The sequence below is a fragment of the Periplaneta americana genome, chromosome 4, assembly GCF_040183065.1.
Source record: "Periplaneta americana isolate PAMFEO1 chromosome 4, P.americana_PAMFEO1_priV1, whole genome shotgun sequence".
Taxonomy (NCBI): domain Eukaryota; kingdom Metazoa; phylum Arthropoda; class Insecta; order Blattodea; family Blattidae; genus Periplaneta; species Periplaneta americana.
Genome location: NC_091120.1, coordinates 149,323,878 through 149,344,479, shown reverse-complemented (window position 1 = coordinate 149,344,479; position 20,602 = coordinate 149,323,878). Strand labels below are relative to the sequence as shown.

General features: G+C 35.1%; 1 long non-coding RNA gene across 1 annotated transcript; it reads left to right on the top strand.

The window, feature by feature from the left end:
- Positions 1 to 1,427: 1,427 nt before the first annotated feature.
- LOC138698886 (uncharacterized) lies at positions 1,428 to 15,311 on the top strand. Its single transcript, XR_011331982.1, has 3 exons — positions 1,428 to 1,557; positions 7,780 to 8,767; positions 14,205 to 15,311. It is a non-coding gene; the product is annotated as an uncharacterized lncRNA (long non-coding RNA).
- Positions 15,312 to 20,602: the final 5,291 nt, after the last annotated feature.

The window sequence follows — 20,602 nt, the reverse complement described above, 5'->3', positions numbered from 1 at the left end:
GTTAAATAAAACATAACATACATACATACATACATACATACATACATACATACATACATACATACATACATACAGTCGACCTGGTTGGTATAGCGCTGGCCTTCTATCCCCAAGGTTGCGGGTTCGATCCCGGGCCAGGTCGATGGCATTTAAGTATGCTTAAATGCGACAGGCTCATGTCAGTAGATTTACTGGCATGTAAAAGAACTCCTGCGGGACAAAATTCCGGCACATCCGGCGACGCTGATATAACCTCTGCAGTTGCGAGGGTCGTTAAATAAAACATAACATACATATATACATACATAGTGTTCTGCCAACTGGCAGATATTTTACTGTAAACCCAGCATGTCGTTCTATAACTTGATAACTTCCATTAATTTTAAGAAGCGCTTTGCAGGATAGCAATACACATCGCCATCTTTCGATATCATTGGCTAAATGTTTCTGGAATGAATATTTGAAACCATCTGTTAGGTATATTCCATTCGCTTTCGTAAGCGACATCTTACCTATACTTGTTTTTTTGAAAGATGGGACATGACAGTTAAGCGGCCGAGCTTGGAACTACAGTGCTATGTTGCCAATATGGACTACCACGATGCCAGTTGATGGAAGCTAGCAATTGACGTTAAGATGGCTGACGTTAAAACACTGACAACTGACGCGAAGGTAAGAAAACAATACAAAAATCGACAGAGAATCAAACACGAAACGTACCAATGCTAACATTGTGTTGTACAATAAATGTCGCCAAGAGAGCTATTAAACACTCCCCACGTGACAACGGTAAGTTTGGCAACTCAACCATTGTTACCATAGCAACAGACCTAGCACGCTATGTGACATTCAGTTGTTTTTCCGATCCTGTCATGTCCCATCTTTAAAAAAAACAAGTATAGACAAGAGCAGCAGTACCCCTACTCAAGCGAAACAAACTCCCGACTTCCACTGCTCCCACGCGTCCGCTGTTAGGTTGCAGTGTTGCCAATACTATTCCCCATCTTTCACAGTCTGCCTGCCACTGGCAGGTCTTACATTCTTATGTCGCATCTTACCCAGTTCCCTTGATACTGTGAGTGTTAAGCAGTATATTTTCCATATCGGAAGTTTTTCCTTTTGTTGAGTAATTTTGGCATAATGCCTGTTTTTTACTTTTTTCCATTTTCAGAACTTTTTCTGTCGCTTCTGACAGTATTGTCTATGCATTAATTTTCTGACTGTGTGTATGTGCGTGTGCGAGTGTATGTTCTTCGAACGATGTTAATGTTTCCTATAATTACGTACAAAACCCCTACATATTGTGTCAAATTATGTAGATTTAAAATGTCAAAGTTGCCAACACTGACTTCAGCCCGATGCTCAACGAAATGCATTCGACTATTTCCGTGGTTCTTCGTGTCGTTTGTTTAATGAACATTCAAGAGATAAAATAATTCTTTCTGGTATAATAGAAACAGGCTACCATTCTACATTGCACGTACTTCTGATACACGTAACGCGCTATTCGAACGTAACTGATGCCGTTTAACAAGGAGTGGTTTGTGGGAATTTAAGGTAAGTTAAGAGTAACATAGGCATTGATATTAATATTAGACTTACACAAGCCTTGCAGTGATTTGGTTTTTATCATTATGCGAGAAACAAAATTCGTTTGACATTGAAGTATGCTGTCAGATGATCATGACATGTATTATCAGATGGTAATATGCAGGCTTGCTCGAGGGCATCTGTGTGTGTCAGACTGTGTGACCTATGCAGGGATGTACAGTTTTTATTGATGGGCCTACTAAATTAAGTTAATATAAATGTAGCGATAGTGATAAGAGCCGGTGTTGCATTACAGTACATAATTAGAGTGTGTTTGATTGTAGGATATCGGTAGTGAGTTTATGAGAATTTATGTTGGCTAGATTTTTATGGATTCCGTTGCTGGTCCGAGAGGGGATAAACGAAGGAGTGAACATTGCATTTCTGATAACAATTCTGAATCGTCATAATATAATGAACATGGAAGTGCCTGGTATTTATGCATGTTGAGCGTGTACAGTATGTGGTTCTCTTCGTTGTTTCTTTTTATTTATATTTAATTTGGGCTTTAAATTTGTATGAGGGCTACGGTTATGAATTAGATGGGTTAAATGAGGGGATAGTTAAGTGATATGAGGCCGAGGTATGTGACAAGGTTAGTTGGTTAGTTGAGGGGATCTCTGATTGACGTGAAGTCGAATACTGTGAATTCAATGATTTAAGTGCGTTTTATCCTCCATGTATAGTGTAGGGAGATGCTGAAATTTCGCCTATGGGATTGTGTTGATATTCTGTTTTCAGTAAGGGCGAATGGGTTGTGTTCCAAAATGGAATATCGTGAAATTTTTTTGGTGTTATCGTTCTTTCAGTAAAAGCGGATGGCCTCTGTTCCAGAATGGGATGTCGTGAAATTGTGTGTAGTTATTGGTTTTAAGATAGTTTTTTTACTTGTATTGTTTTTCGTCGGCCATGTTGTGAGTCACTGCCGCCGTGTTGTGACGTCATCGTTTATTAATAGTACATTATGCAACGAGCCTATAATGATAGTAATTAAGAAGCGAGTATGGAAATTATGAAACTCGCTTGCGCTCGTTTCATAAACATCCATACTCGCTTCTTAATTACCATTATAGGCGAGTTTCATACGACTTTTTATGCTCGACCATATTTATAACTTGAAATTATTCATTTTATTTGTATCTAACTGACCTTGAGCAATACCTCGTAAATTGTGAGATGTGCGCAGACGCGAAAGTATTGATTTTTTCCGAGAAAAAGATGTCCACATTAACGTTGATAGCCTATAAGAACCTACAGAGTAAACTAAATATTAATTTTGATATAACATTGAAATTAAATTAGACATTGAAAAACGAGATGACAAATTGAATTTATTTGAATATTATTTACAATTAACGCTAATTATTATAGTAACAGAACAACCTTCTGCGACAGTATTGGATTTCCAGCCTCCGTGACTTTTCGCTAATTCTCTTTCGATTGCATATCCGAGAATAATCGATACTTGCGGTTTTATAACGGTACAAAGCTGACTTGTCATTGGCTGAACACCTGTAAGTTGAGTTGTCATTAGCTGAACACCTGTACTTTGAGTAGGTGTACTTTAATGACATGCATTAAAGGACTGCTACCAGGTGTATAATTACTACATTTCGGCATGCCCGAGCATAAAATTTATTAAAATTAAGCGATATCCAATAATAAAAGAATCCATTTATAGAAAACCTCATTTAGATTAAAATAAACTAGTGGTTTCCCAAAATGTGGGTCGCGATCTCCTGGAGAATAGTGTAAAGAGCTGATTTACAAAATAAAACAAAAACCGCCTTATTAATAGATGGTTAAGGGACACGAACATAACGCTTAACATGGAAATAAAAGGAACAACTGGATAATACGCACGGTACACCAACGTCGGCAGTCGACGTTGCTCGCTGGTCACTAGTCACCGGGCCGTATCGAGTCGTGTCAAACAAAAGACAATCGAAATGGTGGTAGTAAAATTCGCTATTATATTCTTAAATAATTCACTCCATTAGTCAAGTGCAAGGTTTATGCAGTACAACGGCGGTGTTTTGAATGGACCAAAAGAAAATTCAGATGCAGTAATATCATAAAATAGGTTATCACACGGAAATAAAGGGGGAAAAGGTGTGTTTTAGGGAATATCATTAAAATGAAGGAAAGTAAATTTCCGATTAATGTTCGCCAAAGCGTTAAGTACGTAATTATGACCGCGTTGCCGTTGTATTTGTGGTCTAGAGAAAATACCTCGTCTTTTATGAAGAAAACTTCTAGCGACCGTGAAATTATTCACCGCTTTCATCATATTATTGTTTATGAATATTACGAAACAAAAACTATCATAAGGGCTATGATCCACAGGATCATCTTGGTTGTCTATGTATGCGCGGACTTGGTTAATAAAAACCTGAACTAACTAAACCTAACCTTCGTATATGCAACTTGTGTAACCGGAGCAAGAAAGGATCTTCTTGATTTGATCTAGAATGTACACATGAAAATAAATTCAAGTAAGGATCACGCTGCCACTGCATGAGAGGTCCGCGCATGCGCCACAGCAAAACTGTTCATGTCGCTAGTCCCTCATCAAAGCCACGTAATCTACTCGCAATATTTACGCAAATACATCTTGTCGCTAACAGTGGTGCTATCTCTCAGTAATTTCAGAACGAAGGAGGTAGAGAGAGAAAAAAAAGTTCCTTCTAACGACGCCACAGACCAATGTTATGTCATTATGTTGGCGACATTGTATATTTAGTTAAATTTGGTCGTAACCGTAACGGAACGGTTCAAAGCTACCATAGCAAATTCTCCAGTTTAGCGATAAATTCTCCTTCTAACGATGTTACAGACCAATGTCACGTCCTTATGTTGGCGACATTGTGTAGGCCTATTTAGTTCAATTTGGTCGTAACCGTAATGGCACGGTTCAAAGTTACCGTAGCAAATTCTCCAGTTTAACGAAATAAAAGGTAATTATTTACTTCCCTGCCAAATTTATAGAATTAATTTTATCTTAAAAAAAACGTCAATTCAGTCGAAGTGTGTTTTTGTGAAAGAACATTGTAAGTGTGCGTTTCCAGCAATTGCATTGGAATGTTATTGCTTTTATTACATACTTATATTTATGAGAAGAGGTGGAAAATATTTCTCTGGAAGGGAAGGAATTCTTTCTTGACGAGCTGAGGAATCCCCCATCGTTAATTCGAACCCTGGCTGGTTGCCGAAATCCAAACATCTTACTCTTTGTGAAGGTACGAGTAATTTAGCTTCCTTTCAAAGAATTCACCTGACGTTTCTCTTACTAAGTCAGTCAGCATGTCGTTCCCACCACAACTAGGTATATCAAATCATACTTTCGTGAGAATAAATTACTGAGAATTGTTACGTATGTAGGTCAGTCGTGGCTAACTCGGCCACTGGTGGCAGCTCCCAGCCTCCCACAGGTTTTCCACGAGCTCGTGTCCAGGACCTCTTGTGTCTCGAATTGCTAGCACAGTACTTTGGCAGGCGTAGACTTAAGAACTTAGGATGCTATTCATAGACATTTCGCTAGCCCGCGCTACGAGCGTGCTAAACTAGCCCCGGCTATCGAGTGGTTACTTGTACAGGATTCATACCATAGAGGTATTTTATAGAGCTCCAGCAGTGGAGCAGCGTAACCCGGAGTGAGACTAGTGGCCAACAGGCTTGGAGCTCACATATTTAGTTTCTTACAGCCCCGAACCTCTTGCAAGGACGCGTTTTGCGTACCTTTTAAATTTGTCCTCCTAATTCTCCTCTTTCAATTCAATATCACATAGCTAACATTGGTTTATGAATACGAAAACGTTAGTTCGCTGATCATCCACCGGAAGCCCGCGCTAAGAATGTCTATGAATACGGCCCTTAAAATCCAAGAGAAGGGTTACATCTAAATCCATAGACATGATCCGCGCTGAATCTACTTTGCCTAGATTTTTTAATATATTTAGAATGGGAGAATCTATTCTTATGTAGGCTTGTAGCAAATCATGTACAATGCTTAGTATGCAAACAGTACTTCTTTATGAGAAAGTACCGGGTCATCATTTTGTTTTTACGAACATTTCTAATATTAACCTGGCTATTCCTTTGGATTAACGGTTGACAACCGGAAACACTATGTTACCCCCTTCCACGACCGGAGTTTAATGATACTAGAGTAAAATACAAACAAATCACTTTACTAGGTATAGGAAGGAAAAAAAAGTAATGCAGGCATTTACGTAAACTATAAATTCTCAAGATTTTCAGTTTCATCATTTTCGTTAGGATTTCATTTACTCAAAATACAGTAGGCCTACAGTATTAATAAGTGTTTTTACTCACTAACTGAACTATTCAGGCGGATGTATTCATTATGCAGTGAATAGTGCACTGTATACAGCATATTGGCATACAATATGGAAAGGGCATTTAAATTGAAAAATAATCAAAATCTAGGTATTTAAACAAATTGTTGAAAATGATGGCCGTTCATTTCGATGCGGGCTTCAGTTATTGTGTGTATCTACAGACATATTATCGAAAACGTTTTTAAGCATATCTTCTCAGATTGAATCTATTGTTTCTGGAATGTAATTATTTAATTCTTCTACTGTTGTAGGATTTTTAACAAACACAATTTATTACAGTAACCCCAAAAGAAATAATGCAAAGCATCAGTCGATTTGGGGGAGGCCATAATCCTGTGCCTCTTGAAATAATTCTATACCTACTCGATAACAGAGTACCATAAATTCAATCTGAAGGAGTAGAACTCGTGCTCAGGGGCGGATTCCTGAATTGAATTTAAGAAGTATATAATACAATTTGTCTTATTTCTACTACGCAATAAGAATGTATAAATTTACATTTACAATTTTTATAAAATCCATACATAACTTTTTGAATTTAATACTAGAACTATTAGAATTGACAAGATTAGGATATTTAAATATAAATTTGTTACATATTCTTGGGTCTAAATTACTACTGTGATTAAATACTGTAGTAGTGTTGCATTTTGGTTCAAACAATCTTAAAGAATTCATACCTTTTGTTTCATAACCAAGTTGGTAAAGGTTCTCTTTTTGGCACTAGTGTAAAATTTATGAAACTTGACTTCGCCTTGTTTCACAAACTTTATAATCGTTCCCAAAAGATAACTTTCCAAATGTGTTCCATGCAATGTTTTTTCTACGACAGCACATATTTACATTGAATAAATATTTAAAGTTTGGGAGGTTATAAGATCTCAATTTCACGGCCGTCTAAACTCAGCACAAATAAGCACTAAATATTCATTGAATTACAATCTGCTTTGTTCGTGATCACAATTCATGGCCGTCTAAACCGGCCATATAATCCACAAAGCGGTTAGGAAAAGTTGAATGCTACATCTTGCTGCAATGAGTACTACAGATGTAACTCCAGAATAATACATGCGGAAATGTAAATATGAATGTGTTTTACTTATTTGTGTTAATTGTAGTATTTGGATCATGAAAGATCGAGGTAATGCATTATTAAAATTTCTTATTGAATATTATTATTATGTACCGAAGTACGTATGATATTTCCGTGCAGGAATTCTGCATTACCATATGGTGAAGGATGGGCGGAGCGGAGAAAAGTTCTCTCCGGCACCGGGACTCGAATCCGGGTTTTCAGCTCTACGTGCTGACGCTTTATCCACTAAGCCACACCGGATTCCACTTCCGATGCCGGATTGAATCCTCTCGGATCCCGGCCACTTAGTCACTCGTAATGAGTGCACCTCTGCACATAGTATGTTGGACATTGTGCAACTGTCACACATCTGTGACACAGGGTTCGCTACTAAAGGGAAACTAAGAGTTGGAACTTAAACTGAGAGGATTCAATCCGGCATCGGAACTGGAATCTGGTGTAGCTTAATGGATAAAGAGTCAGCACGTAGAGCTGAAAACCCGGGTTGAAGCCCGGTGCCGGAGAGGATTTTTCTCTGCTTCACCCATCCTTCTAGTTATTGAATATTGCATTTTATTTGGCTGAGCGAAAAATAAATAGCAGTGCTAAAGTAATTGCTTACTTTATTGTGTTTTAAAGGCTCTCTTTACGCACTGATAACGGTAACTTTACGCATTATCTTAGGAAAAATATCAATATTAATACTAGAGTTATCATCAATATTATTGCTACTCTATGCTTTTAATTTTTTAGGGTTGAACGAAGTCCTACGAAGATGGATTCAAAGCCCACATGCAGCGACCAGAAGATTCTCAGAGAGCTGGAATGTCCTGTATGTTATGAGTACATGGAGCCTCCCATCTCAATGTGCCAAAGTGGACATGCCATTTGTGTAACATGCAGACCAAGAATGAGAAAATGTCCCGTTTGTAAGAGAAGTATTACAGGAACTCGGAACTTACAATTGGAGAACATTGCAAGTTATCTTTTATATCCTTGTAAATATAAGGATGTGGGATGTTCTCAAACGGTATCGTTGAAAGAAAAACTTCTTCATTACTCAGAATGTATGTATCAGACTAGAAATTGTCCTTTCAGCATGATCTCTTACAGTAATTGCCAATGGAAAGGTCTGATAATAGACATAAAAACTCATGTCAGAAGTGAACACAGTCAAGGAAATATCAATGTAGTGATCGGAGATTTTAAGAACATGATTAATAATTTATCTGTCGGTAAATTCTACTGCGGCCATATATTTGCCTTCAACGAGTTGTTCTTCATATTATGCAATGCCAAAAATAACTTCTTTTGTTCAGTGGTGCACGTTGGTTTGAAGAAGACTACCGCTGCCTATAAGTACAGATTCACTCTTGGCACAAATAAAAGTCAAATGGACATCATATCAATGATATTCAGAGTCCGAAATTTCATGGAAGATATAGAAAACATTCTTCAACCAGGAGTGTGTGTCACGGTGCATAATGAAGCGATTAAGAAGTTCCTTGATGTTAGAAACAGTTTGTGTTTCGAAATGGAAATACTTCCAGCTGATTCGAAACAAATGACATTGCACAAAATTTGTAAGGAAACGTCGAATCAACATTCCATCATTTTGCATGAGGGTTCAATTTGGAAATCTCGTGCTAGACAAACGTCTTCCTCTCATTCTAGAAATGTTGAATATCACGATGCCATTGATTACATGGAGGATATTGATGACATATACCTTCCTCCATTGGTGAGTTGGAATTAAAACAACTAAGCAATTTTGTGAAGTTCTAGTTAAAATTAAAATCTTATAACATTTGTGGATATGGGAGATAAATTAAGCATTTACAAACATTAGGAACATGTTTAATCATGATTTTGGAGCATTTTGTTTGAAATATATAATACTTACTTACTTACTTACTTACAAATGGCTTTTAAGGAACCCGAAGGTTCATTGCCGCCCTCACATAAGCCCGCCATCGGTCCCTATCCTGTGCAAGATTAATCCAGTCTCTATCATCACACCCCACCTCCCTCAAATCCATTTTAATATTATCCTCCCATCTACGTCTCGGCCTCCCTAAAGGTCTTTTTCCCTCCGGTCTCCCAACTAACACTCTATATGCATTTCTGGATTCGCCCATTATATAAATACTAATATTATATATATATATTATATAAATATGCGTAGAAAATATAATATATAATATAAATAGATAATACTAATAATAATAATAATAATACTGTCAACTAATAATAATAATAATAAAATAATAATATTCTCCGATTGAGGTTCTGGCTGGTATGTACCTTTATTCTCAGACAGTACATCTCACTTGACGATATGTGTAAGAGGAAGAACAATTATTATTTATGAATTTTATATACTTATATACTGGGTGTTCATTTCAAAGTGTGTCATGACGTCACTGTTGTTGGGTCACCGATTTGAAGCGAGTTTCAGCTTATATGTTAGAGAAGTTGCCTATTATTTAAGGCGTTCTTCAATCTGAACTTGAGAACGTGTACGGTATAACTTGAACGTCGTAGCAACAGATGGCGGTCTGTACGGTCTGTGTGCTACCATAACCTCTTTCGAACTGTGTTTTGCGCCGGCAAGTCGTACGCAGGGTATTTGTTATCATCGGTTGCGTACGGTAACATTCCACAACACAAATCAAATGCTCCGTGTCCATGTTGACCGTCGAAGTTAATGTCAACAAATACGTAAGTAATCGTCTTAACCCTCTCCCCATATCCCGACAGTACGTATTTCCAAACAGTTCACATTCCTGCCAGTACCGGCGTTACCGTACGTATCGGTACGTACTCTTCAGAATGAACGCCGTACTTGCTAGGCAACTTCTCTGCCTCATAGGTTATACACCTCTGCGGAAGTGTAGGAAGATTGAAATCTCTAGGCTCATCGGCTAGCCACATGACGGCATACAGTGAGCCATGACACATTTTGAACTGAACACCCAGTAGTCACAATCATGCCATGGTTCATTAATATGTCACATCAACGGACGTATATACGTCATCCAACATCGTAAGATGAAGTTTACAATTATTATTTATATGCATCTGAAGTCTGATCAGTGTCACATTTAGCTAATCTACGATGTATGCAATGGAGGGGGAAAGGAACTGGCCACCCTACCCCATTATCTCCTGGCCTAATTTTCTCATAAGTGATGCTTTTTGGCATCATTTGTGAGGTTTAGATTTGTCTTCGGACAGTTGACTAAACAACAATAATAAAAATAGTATTGGTGGTATTTAACCTGGAGGAGTTAAGGCCATAGGGCCATCTCTAACACCCAACCAATAGTAAAAATTTGGTACAAAGGACACTGTAAATATACCAAATATACGAGTACACAAAAAAGTGAGAGAGTTAATCATAATACAATGTAAACAATTAAGTCAATATAAATGGAAACATATATAAAATGTAAACAGTAGGCTAAGTCAAAATGAGTGAGACATACACAAAATATGAAAGCATTAAAATAAAAAGATAGTAAAGGACAGAGCATACAATAAACACAATTTTTAAGTAAACAGAAAAGAAGAAGGAAAATTATGATAAAAATGGTACGGGTTTTCACATGACTAACATATGTTTGGTGTTATGGGGAAAATAACGGAACAAAAAACGAATTAAATAAATAAATTATAGTATTTATTTAATCTTATGTGGATAAGGCCATCAGGCCTTCTCTTCCCGTTTACCAGGGAATTACAAATACTACAATATTAATAATATAATTAAAGTTGTAAATTGAAATTAATATTAAATTTACAATTACAATAAAAATTCTAAAAGGTTACGTGATTAATAAAGACTAGGCAATAAAATTTATTATTGAAGTTTAGAACAAAGAAGAATTTTTTACTGAAATATAAATTAGACGTAGAATAATTATATACAGATGAAATTACCGGGGATTGAAATATTTTGTGTTAGAATAAGAGAACATTTACAAAAAGTCGTATCTGGAAGCCTCAATTACTGACCAAGTGCCTAATAAATTTACGTTTGAATTCAATTTTATTTCGATTGTCAGAGAGACTGCTTTTCGTTTTAGAATATGATTTTTTTTTCAAATATTACTTTTGTAGAACACTTATTTTCAATGTATCAATTTTCCTTCATTATGTTAATCATTCTTTCTATCCAAATTGTCTTACTTAACACTAAATTGTAATTGTTTAACTCTTAGAACTACATGTATCTAAACACACCTACATTTTGCTCTTACTATTATTATAGTGATTATTATTATTATTATTATTATTATTATTATTATTATTATTATTATTATTGTTCCTATTCCATTATTTTCTATATTGATGTTATTTATGTTTTCTACGCATATTTATATTTTTATATTTTAATTTTACCGGTCAGAGGGCATTTTCCAAAGTTGTCTTTATTTTCCTGTTTTCTTTTAGGCCTACTTAAACTAATACAAAGACAACATCCACACCCGAGCTGGGACTCGAACCCACAACCCTTCGGACCAAGCAGTATAGACATTCGGTGCCTCTATCGCTTGCGGCTCCCAGGCCGGTTACTGGTTGAGTGGAAGAGAAGGCCTTATGGCCTTAACTCTGCCAGTACCAGTAAAGATAAATCAAATAAATAAATGAGCAAATAATTTAAATTGTAGGAAAGGTGATCGTAGTATCAATCTTTATGACTAGAATGCATTTTCAACAGTCTTTTCTAGGTCTAGTTTTTAATCATGAATCGAACGTAAACTGCATCACAAACAAGATGCAAGTGTTCCTTTACAGTACTTGTGCCACGCGCTAAACATGACGTTACGCCAAAATAGTGTATGGACAATTATTAACATTATCCCCGTACGCCCTGGGACAGAAGACGGTCTCTAGTTATCAGATATCAGTTCGTCTGCAAATACATCACGAATTGCTCGTAAACAAATATTGGCAACATGCGTTGTTGCAGTATCCTCTTGAAAGAAACAAAAATTACAATGTCTCAGTAAATTGATTTTAAAAATTCGTCCTCATTTGTACATTTTTGACACCGGCTTAATTGTAGCACTTAACGTCATGATATGGAGGCTATTTTACAAAGAAACGAGTCTTTTTGTCAGTAAGATTATTAATCTTGACTAAATTATTTATGATTAGGGAATTATTTCCACTCATTACATCACGTTATAAAGTGAATATCGACACAATAAGTGGTGTTCACTTTCTCAGAATTTTCATCTCCGCTGTATCAATGTTAGTTTCTGTCCTTTAGTTAAAGTTAATCAAATTTAGAGCGGAGTTTAAAAAAATACACCAAACAAGAAAAGAAACACAAAATTGTTTCACGAAGTTTTAAAAGAATTTTCTTAATAAGTTTTTAGGCTCAAATTTTTGATCACACAATATTAAAAACTCTGCACCTAAGAAGACGTTTTTGCTCAGTCGTTTCCTCATAAAAATGTACACATTTTTTTCCTCTCCCTCTCAAGAAATTATTTGAAATATTATATTATTTAAGTGTGACTTTAAAACATTGTCATAGTTTTGGTGTTATAACAAGAAAGAATGCGTCCTGTACTTTCAAAGGCCGAAAATATCGCGCTACTTTGTTTATCCTCCTGAGTCCTGAAACATTTTTTTGTTTTATTTTTAAGGTAAAAAAAAAGTCACTGACATGAGGAAAAATGCTGAAAAAATTTTGCAGGTTACAGTTAGGGCACAAATGCAGGTATATTATACTATACTTCGGGCCTCTGCACATAATATTATTTTTTACCCTTAAAATATAACGTTTACTTGTATTCGAAAGCATGTCATACGGTGCCTTGGCGTTGAGTTGCTGATCGCCATTTTCATTTACAAATAATAATTGAAATACGTATTGCAATGATTGAATCGATCTTCTTGTGCTTCCTGTTGGTGCCAAGAGATGTCAGGAGCTTGACTAACAAAGAAAAGAAGTGCTCGATAACGATTCCACCTAGTGGAAAATTTGAAACTAAATACGTGTATGAAGCATGGTATACTATACTCCAGAACCCAGAAGGCTATAAAGAACTCTACTAACCGAGCGAGGTGACTCAGATGGTAACATTTGAGACTTGAATTCGAGAGGACCCGGTCCAAACCCGTGGCCGGCCAATCTGACTGGGTTTTTTTTTATGATTTCTCTCAGTCATTGGAAATTTACGTACTATGATTCAACACCACCTTAATCTCTAATATCATAATTATTAAAACAAAATCTAAATCACTTACATGAAAATAAGCCATCTGTAACAAACGACAATGGAAAGAGAAACTCAACAATAGTCGATATACCCAGAGATCCTAAACACGCAATGTGATCATAGATGTTAAAGCGTATATAAATAAACTTAAAAAAAATATATATTTTTCACATCTTGGAATCTTTTAAAATAATGTTCACAATGGTAGCATGAGAAATTAAAAATTAAATATTGAAACCCTGCAAGGGAATGGCCTCCTATTGAAGGTAGGGAGTTGTAGTCTTCTCATATGGTGAAATGATCATGAGAAATCTAACATATTTCGTAGACAATCGTAATTAGGTTTTATTCACACTGTTATTTGATGTCTCTGACTCAACAGTAATAAACACGTTCCGTTTTCATCTAGCCGACTGTAATGCGCCTCCATAACGAACGGTCCTTAGCCAATAGCATTAATCTTTACTTGCTCCTTTTACAAATTCATCGGGGGTAAGTATGACCTCTCTCCTCTTTCCTAGTCAGTTGTCTCCTACCGTGTGCATAAAAAAACAAGGTCATAATGACCAAAGAACGTTGTCTTAATGTAAATGTTATGTTTTGTTTAACGACGCTCGCAACTGCCGAGGTTATATCAGCGTCGCCGGTGTGCCGAAATTTTGTCTCGCAGGAATTCGTTTACATGTCAATAAATCTACTGATATGAGCCTGTCGCATTTAAGCACACTTAAATACTATTGACATACAATGCCACACTTGATATCGTATATTTTTTAAATTTCACAATTTTTATTCTTCACTTAACTACTTTTACATTTATATTTATTTGTTTTTATATTTTTGGTTTATTCCTCATTCATCATTTTAACTCAGCTGTTTTATGACACATGAATTAAATTATTAGTTATTAGTTTGTTAAAAGAAGTTCAAATTGTGTTTCAGCCTAGGACATAACGACTTCAGATCTGAGGCTGCTCGAACATGTACACAGCCAATTTTATAATTCTTGGGATGAGAATATTTAAGATTCTGCAAGCTGACATGGCATTGGACATCGTCTACCAATTCATCTCCCGCAAAATATTTCCATTCTGCATAACATAGGGAGGTAAACTACGTGGACCTCTGTCTGTGATAATATTGGAAGTGGTTTAAATTTACACTAAAAATGAAAGAATTATTAGAATAATTAGTAGAGGTTTGAACAACGACAGGATATAAAAGCATTAAACATTTCAGTTAAATCTTTCTATGTTATAGTTCAGTTTGTTGTTAATAAAAGCAATGTGTGTTTCAGGTAGCATTAAGATTTTTGAAATACGTTGTTATAATTTCATTATTTTGTTTTATAAGCCCTTGTCTTCTAATACATTTATAAGTTATAAAAGGCATGTAAACAATACGTTAACACTCTCATGGAAAAGAAATAGGCCCATTTTATTTATTTTTTTTTTATTTCAAGTAAGTTATGTGCAATGGGTGACAGGTTAACGCAAAAGAGAGAAGCGTGGTGTTTGATGAAAGTATTTAGATCTCCAACCACAAGATCAATATTCCTCAAGGATCAATATTAGGTCCCCTACTTTTTCTAGTGTTTATAAATGTTCTTGCCCCCCCCCCTAATAAAAGATGTAGGTCATCCCATATTATTTGCAGATGACACAAGTATAGTAATTACAGTCAATAACTCCAACACATGCCAATCTTCAACAGAGGAAATTCTCTTCAAAATATGTGACTGGTTCTCAGTCAATAAATTAGTATTAATTTGTAACAAAACTAACATAATTCAATTTAAATCCTGTCCAAATTCAACCTCGTAAATTTCTACCGCAAAAATTAACAATAGATCCCTATTAGAAACAACAACAACAACCAAATTTCTTGGCTTAAAATTCGATAATGTGTTAAACTGGAAAAATCATATTAAAGAAATTACCGCCAAACAAAATTCAGCTTGTTTTGCTATTAGATCTATGCAAAAGATAGTAAATATCAATACCTTAAAAACAATATACTTTGCATACTTTCAGTCAGTAATGAGTTTTGGAATAATATTCTGGGGAAATTCCACAGATAGTAACAATATATTTCTATTACAAAAAAGAGTAATTAGAGTAGGACTATTTTCAAAAAACTACAAATAATGCCCATGGCTTGTCAGTATATCTTTTCATTAATAATCTTTCTCGTATGTAATCGTGAAAACTCTGTAACTAATTCAACAGTTCATAGCATAAATACACGTCAAAAATGACTTTCATACTCCATCGGCAAGTCTATCGTGCTATCAAAAAGGAGTGCGTTATATGGCAGTAAACATTTTTAATAGCCTCCCTATCGATATAAGAAATGAAACTCAAAACATAAAATTATTTAGGGCCAAATTAAAGAAGTGCCTAATTTCTCACGCCTTCTATTCTGTAGATGAATTCATGACATTCAATAACACTTCATGAAATTGGTACTAAAACTATGTGTTGTATTAGTAGACTATATTGTAAATCTCGTCTGTGTATATTTCATCTAGACCAGCGTTTCTCAAACTTTTTTGAAATGGGGACCACTTTTTTAAGTCTCAACAGTTCCGCGGACCACCTTACTCTTGTTCCCTTTGAAAGCATCTTTTAATACCAGTAGTATAGCCTATTTATATTTAAATTAATTATTTAAAATTGATTTAATTCACTTAATTTTATATTAGTATTAACTAATTATGTTAATGTTAATAGAAAAAATTCATTTTCGGTTTTTAATAAATCAAGGCTGTTAGAGTTCGGATAATCTTTAACTTATTAACTAAACAAAATAAAAAAAAAATGTTGGCACTCACATTAATGGGATGGATAAATCTGCTGATTCTTGCACAGTTGTTCTATATTTACATGTATGCTGGTAAGCTGAAGTCGGAGATCTTCACATACATTGAGTCGATTTCTGTACTTTGTTTTTATTAGAGTTAGTGATGCAAACCCTTTCTCAGACAGATATATGAAACCAAACTGAATTGAAGAGTCCACTGCAAGAATGATGGATGTCATTTGGAATACATTTTGCAGGAGACGCAATTGAAAGTTTGAAATGCTTAGCGCTCAAAGCTTAACTGAGATTTTCCGATCATTACTGGACAATGACTATCAGTGTTAATGCCATATAACTCTCTATGTACATTCTATATGTCTTAAGCAATGCATTGACAGTCTTGGTTCATTTTCGACAAGAAAGTGACATCCATCATTCTTGCAGTGGACTCTTCAATTATAATCTGTAAAGCACCATTGTACAGTTCACTATATTCTCTTTTCACTTGTGATGCGGTCCAGAAATTAATCATACTTTCCGCTTGGAATTTCATTTTAAATCCAGTCTCTTTCGAGAGTTCAATTAACTGTTCTCTTTCACTCAATGAAAGTTTGTTATTTTCAATATCGCAATGAAAGGGATCACGAACCCATGAAAATGCGTCATATTTACTTGGAAAATAAGTTTCAAATTGTAACTTAATAGTTTCGAAATGCGAACATATGTCATTGCATAATTCTGTTCCAATAACGAATCATTTTCAACCAAAAAAGACTCTAGGTTTGGAAATAGTGAAAAAATCCTCTCTTTTACGGATCTGACCCACTAACCAAGTTTCCTCTCGAACCCCTTTATTTTCTCATGCGCATTGAGAAGAGTCAAAGAATTACCTTGTACAGAGAGATTTAGTTCGTTTAGTTTTGAGAATACTTCTGGAAGATATGCCACTGTACTTAGCCACATGTCATCAGCTGATGTGCAGGGAAAAGATGGCGAGAAATACCACGTTCATAGTGATTTAAACCCCACTTTTGTTATATAGGCCTAATGAAATTTCAACTAAACCGTCTATGCTTATCTTGTATTATAAATATAATTTCATTAATTAGTTACATTAACGTTTTCGGTACTGGGGTGTACCATCATCAGATGTATACGTGATACTATTTGTAAACCTAGCCAATGGATGCATGTGTTGTCTTGAGTAACATGTATGTATGAACATAAAATGTTATACCCGTGATCAATTATAGTTATATAAATACAATAAAACACTTATATGTTATTAATTAAATAAAACAGGCAATTAAAATAAATTATTTAAAACCAGTGATCATTGCTGCTATGGCGTTCGACGTTATCTAGATTAAATTACGTTATAAGCAAAGCTCGGAACTTGGGGACTTGTGTCTTTGAACGTGGCTAAGCGACCGGACTTCAATGTCAACAAACTCCCGCTTCCAGCACAGAGGTACTGTCAGGTCTGCTATAAAGGTGGTTCCTGGCTGGAGCAACATAATGATAATATTATGGTAGGTTGAAACACGTAATTTTATAGCATATATATAAATAAACATGCAAAATACATCAAATTTACAGTTCTGCTCTGTACATTTTATTACAGAGTATGACTACATACATTCGAAGATTTTCGAACCCATAACTTCTTCGTCTGTTAGTTAAACATGATTTGAAACGAAAGAAACTTATTTCCACGTCACATGAAGTGACGGGAGCAAACTTAAAATACTGAATGTTTTCACTATCACTGTTTCCTGTTCGATTTTCAACAGTTGCTAGCTGATATCGTATCTGAGAAAGATAAGTATTCTAAATTTTTCTCGAAAATAGTTTTCAATTTCTGTGTCACTACTAGGGAAGGTTCCACTAAGACTTGATCCATGTCTATGGACAAATTTTCCACCGATTTAAGAGACGGCAATGTCTTTCAATGAATGCCCGTTTCCAGTCTCTAGTTTATGTGTGGCACAACTTACAAAATATAAACGCTTCATTCGAAGAAAATAATGTATCTCCTCAGAATTCCTCCACGAAATTCTGTACCTAAAATTTAAGAAATATATTTTCAAACTTCTATAATACCCATTCGAATACCACGTATTTTCTCATTCCTCTAACAGACCGTTTACCTGTAATTCTCTGAATGTCATTTGCTTCGACATGACACAGTTTCTTCGTCCGTCTTCCTGTCATTCGATGTGTCCACTTTCTTAGTACACACGACTGTCCCTGAGCACTTGCAGGGTGAGCTTTGTATACGTTGTACCTGTAACCTTACTCATGCGCACGACACACAAGTCCCCAAGTTCCGAGCTTTGGTTATAAGTTAATATTTGTTGTGATAGTTCAAATGGGACAACCAGTTTTTAAGAACATCATTACATTGATATGTTGCACTATAATGTTAAGTATGTGTAAAATTACGCCTTGAAATTTCCTTTCTTAACATTATAGTGCAACATATCAATGTAATGATGTTCTTAAAAACTGGTTGTCCCATTTGAACTATCACGACAACAAATATTAACTTATAACATAATGTAATCTAGATAACGTCGAACGCCATAGCAGCAATGATCACTGGTTTTAAATAATTGATTTTAATTGCCTGTTTTATCTAATTAATAGCATATAAGTGTTTTATTGTATTTATATAATTGAAAATGGGTATAACATTTTATGTTCATACATACATATTACTCAAGACAACACATGCATCCATTGGCTAGGTTTACAAATAGTATCACGTATACATCTGATGATGGTACACCCCAGTACCGAAAACGTTAATGTAACTAATTAATGAAATTATATTTATAATACAAGATAAGCATAGACGGTTCAGTTGAAATTTCATTATATTATAATCAGCTTATCGGAATATTCAAAATAAGATGAAATTGCCCACTTTTGTTGCTGAGAGTAGAGTGGGCAGTTGGTAAAAGGGTAGGGTAATAAATTTAATAAAAAGTCAGTACTGGGAGAAAAAGTGAAAGGTGATTGCCATGTGTCATTTCGAAACTCTGAGATTTTCAGCTATAGTGTGATTGATACGCAATTCGTTTGAATTTGATTTTTTCTTCTGTCCTTTTTGAAGGACCACAAGGGCAGACCTCGAGGACCACGGGTGGTCCGCGGACCATAGTTTGAGAAGCGCTGATCTAGACTGTGACTATAAATTAAGACTTTATAATAGTATTAAGTTTTTTGACTTGTTCCATATTCTAGCTGAAAAGCAATGTATGAATACCATGGAATGTTAATAAATACAGTACAATATAATACAGTCCGTAGAATATATCAACGCAGATTTCGACGAGACCGACCACAGGTGAATGATGTGCCGTTGCCACTACTGACGTAAATAGAACTTACTCTTCTGACACCTTAACAGTGAATTCCAAAAGGTATTTTGTACATATTGCAGTCATATGTTATATTCTTTCACTGAAAATACCTAAATTAAAATTTATATTTAAACAATGCTGTCATTGTTGTGGCATTGTTAATATATGAATGGATGGTATTTTTGGTGAAAAATGAGTAAATTTTCAAAAAAAAAAAATCTTTAAAATAATCTGTGATATGTGTGGAATGCATAGCATAACATTTTGTGGGTTTTTGTGCCCTTTTCGGATGTTAAGTCGCCATTTTTAAACTTCCTGCATTATGGATTTTTAAATCACTCGCCCACTTTTATTGTTGTTTCCGGTAAATTAAATTAAAAAAAAAATGTTTTTTTTCTTTAAAATACCCTTTGATATGTGTGGAATGCATTGCATAACATTTTGTGGGTATTTGTGCCCTTACCGGATGTTGAGACGTCATTTTTAAACTTCCTGCACTATGGATTTTTAAATCACACGCCCGCTTTTATGGGTTCCAGTAACTTCATTGTTTTTGATACATTACCAGAGAAAAATGGTTATAATTTCTGAACTATTAAAGATACATGCATCAAATTTAGAACACACATTTTTTAGACTATTAGGAAACTTTTCTCTGTAACAGAATTTTGTTAATTGATTTCATTTAAAAAATACGTCCGTTTGTTTGCAAGAAAGAAAATCAGAAAATTGTTATTAAATTTTAATTGTTTATTTTACAAACGTAGGGATTAATATCAAAATTCTGTTACAGACAGTTTGTAAAACATGCTTTTGCAAATACATTGCAAAAAACTTTGAATCTATCTTTAAAAACGGTTTAGATACATCTACATATGCCGAACACATAACTAATGCTAACCACACATACAATAACATAAATACAGACATGGAAATCCTACACATACAACCCAAAAACCAAAAACTCAACACACTAGAACAATATGAAATATACAGACACACTAAAACACACCCTGATCAAATTCTCATCACACAGACCAATTTCAGAACACACACACTATTTGACACCACATTTCAATACTTTTCAACAATTGAACACACCCACACAACAGGCAGCAAAGTTCGAGATGACGCCGAGATCTAGTAGGCTCTGAGGATGGTGTGAAGAAG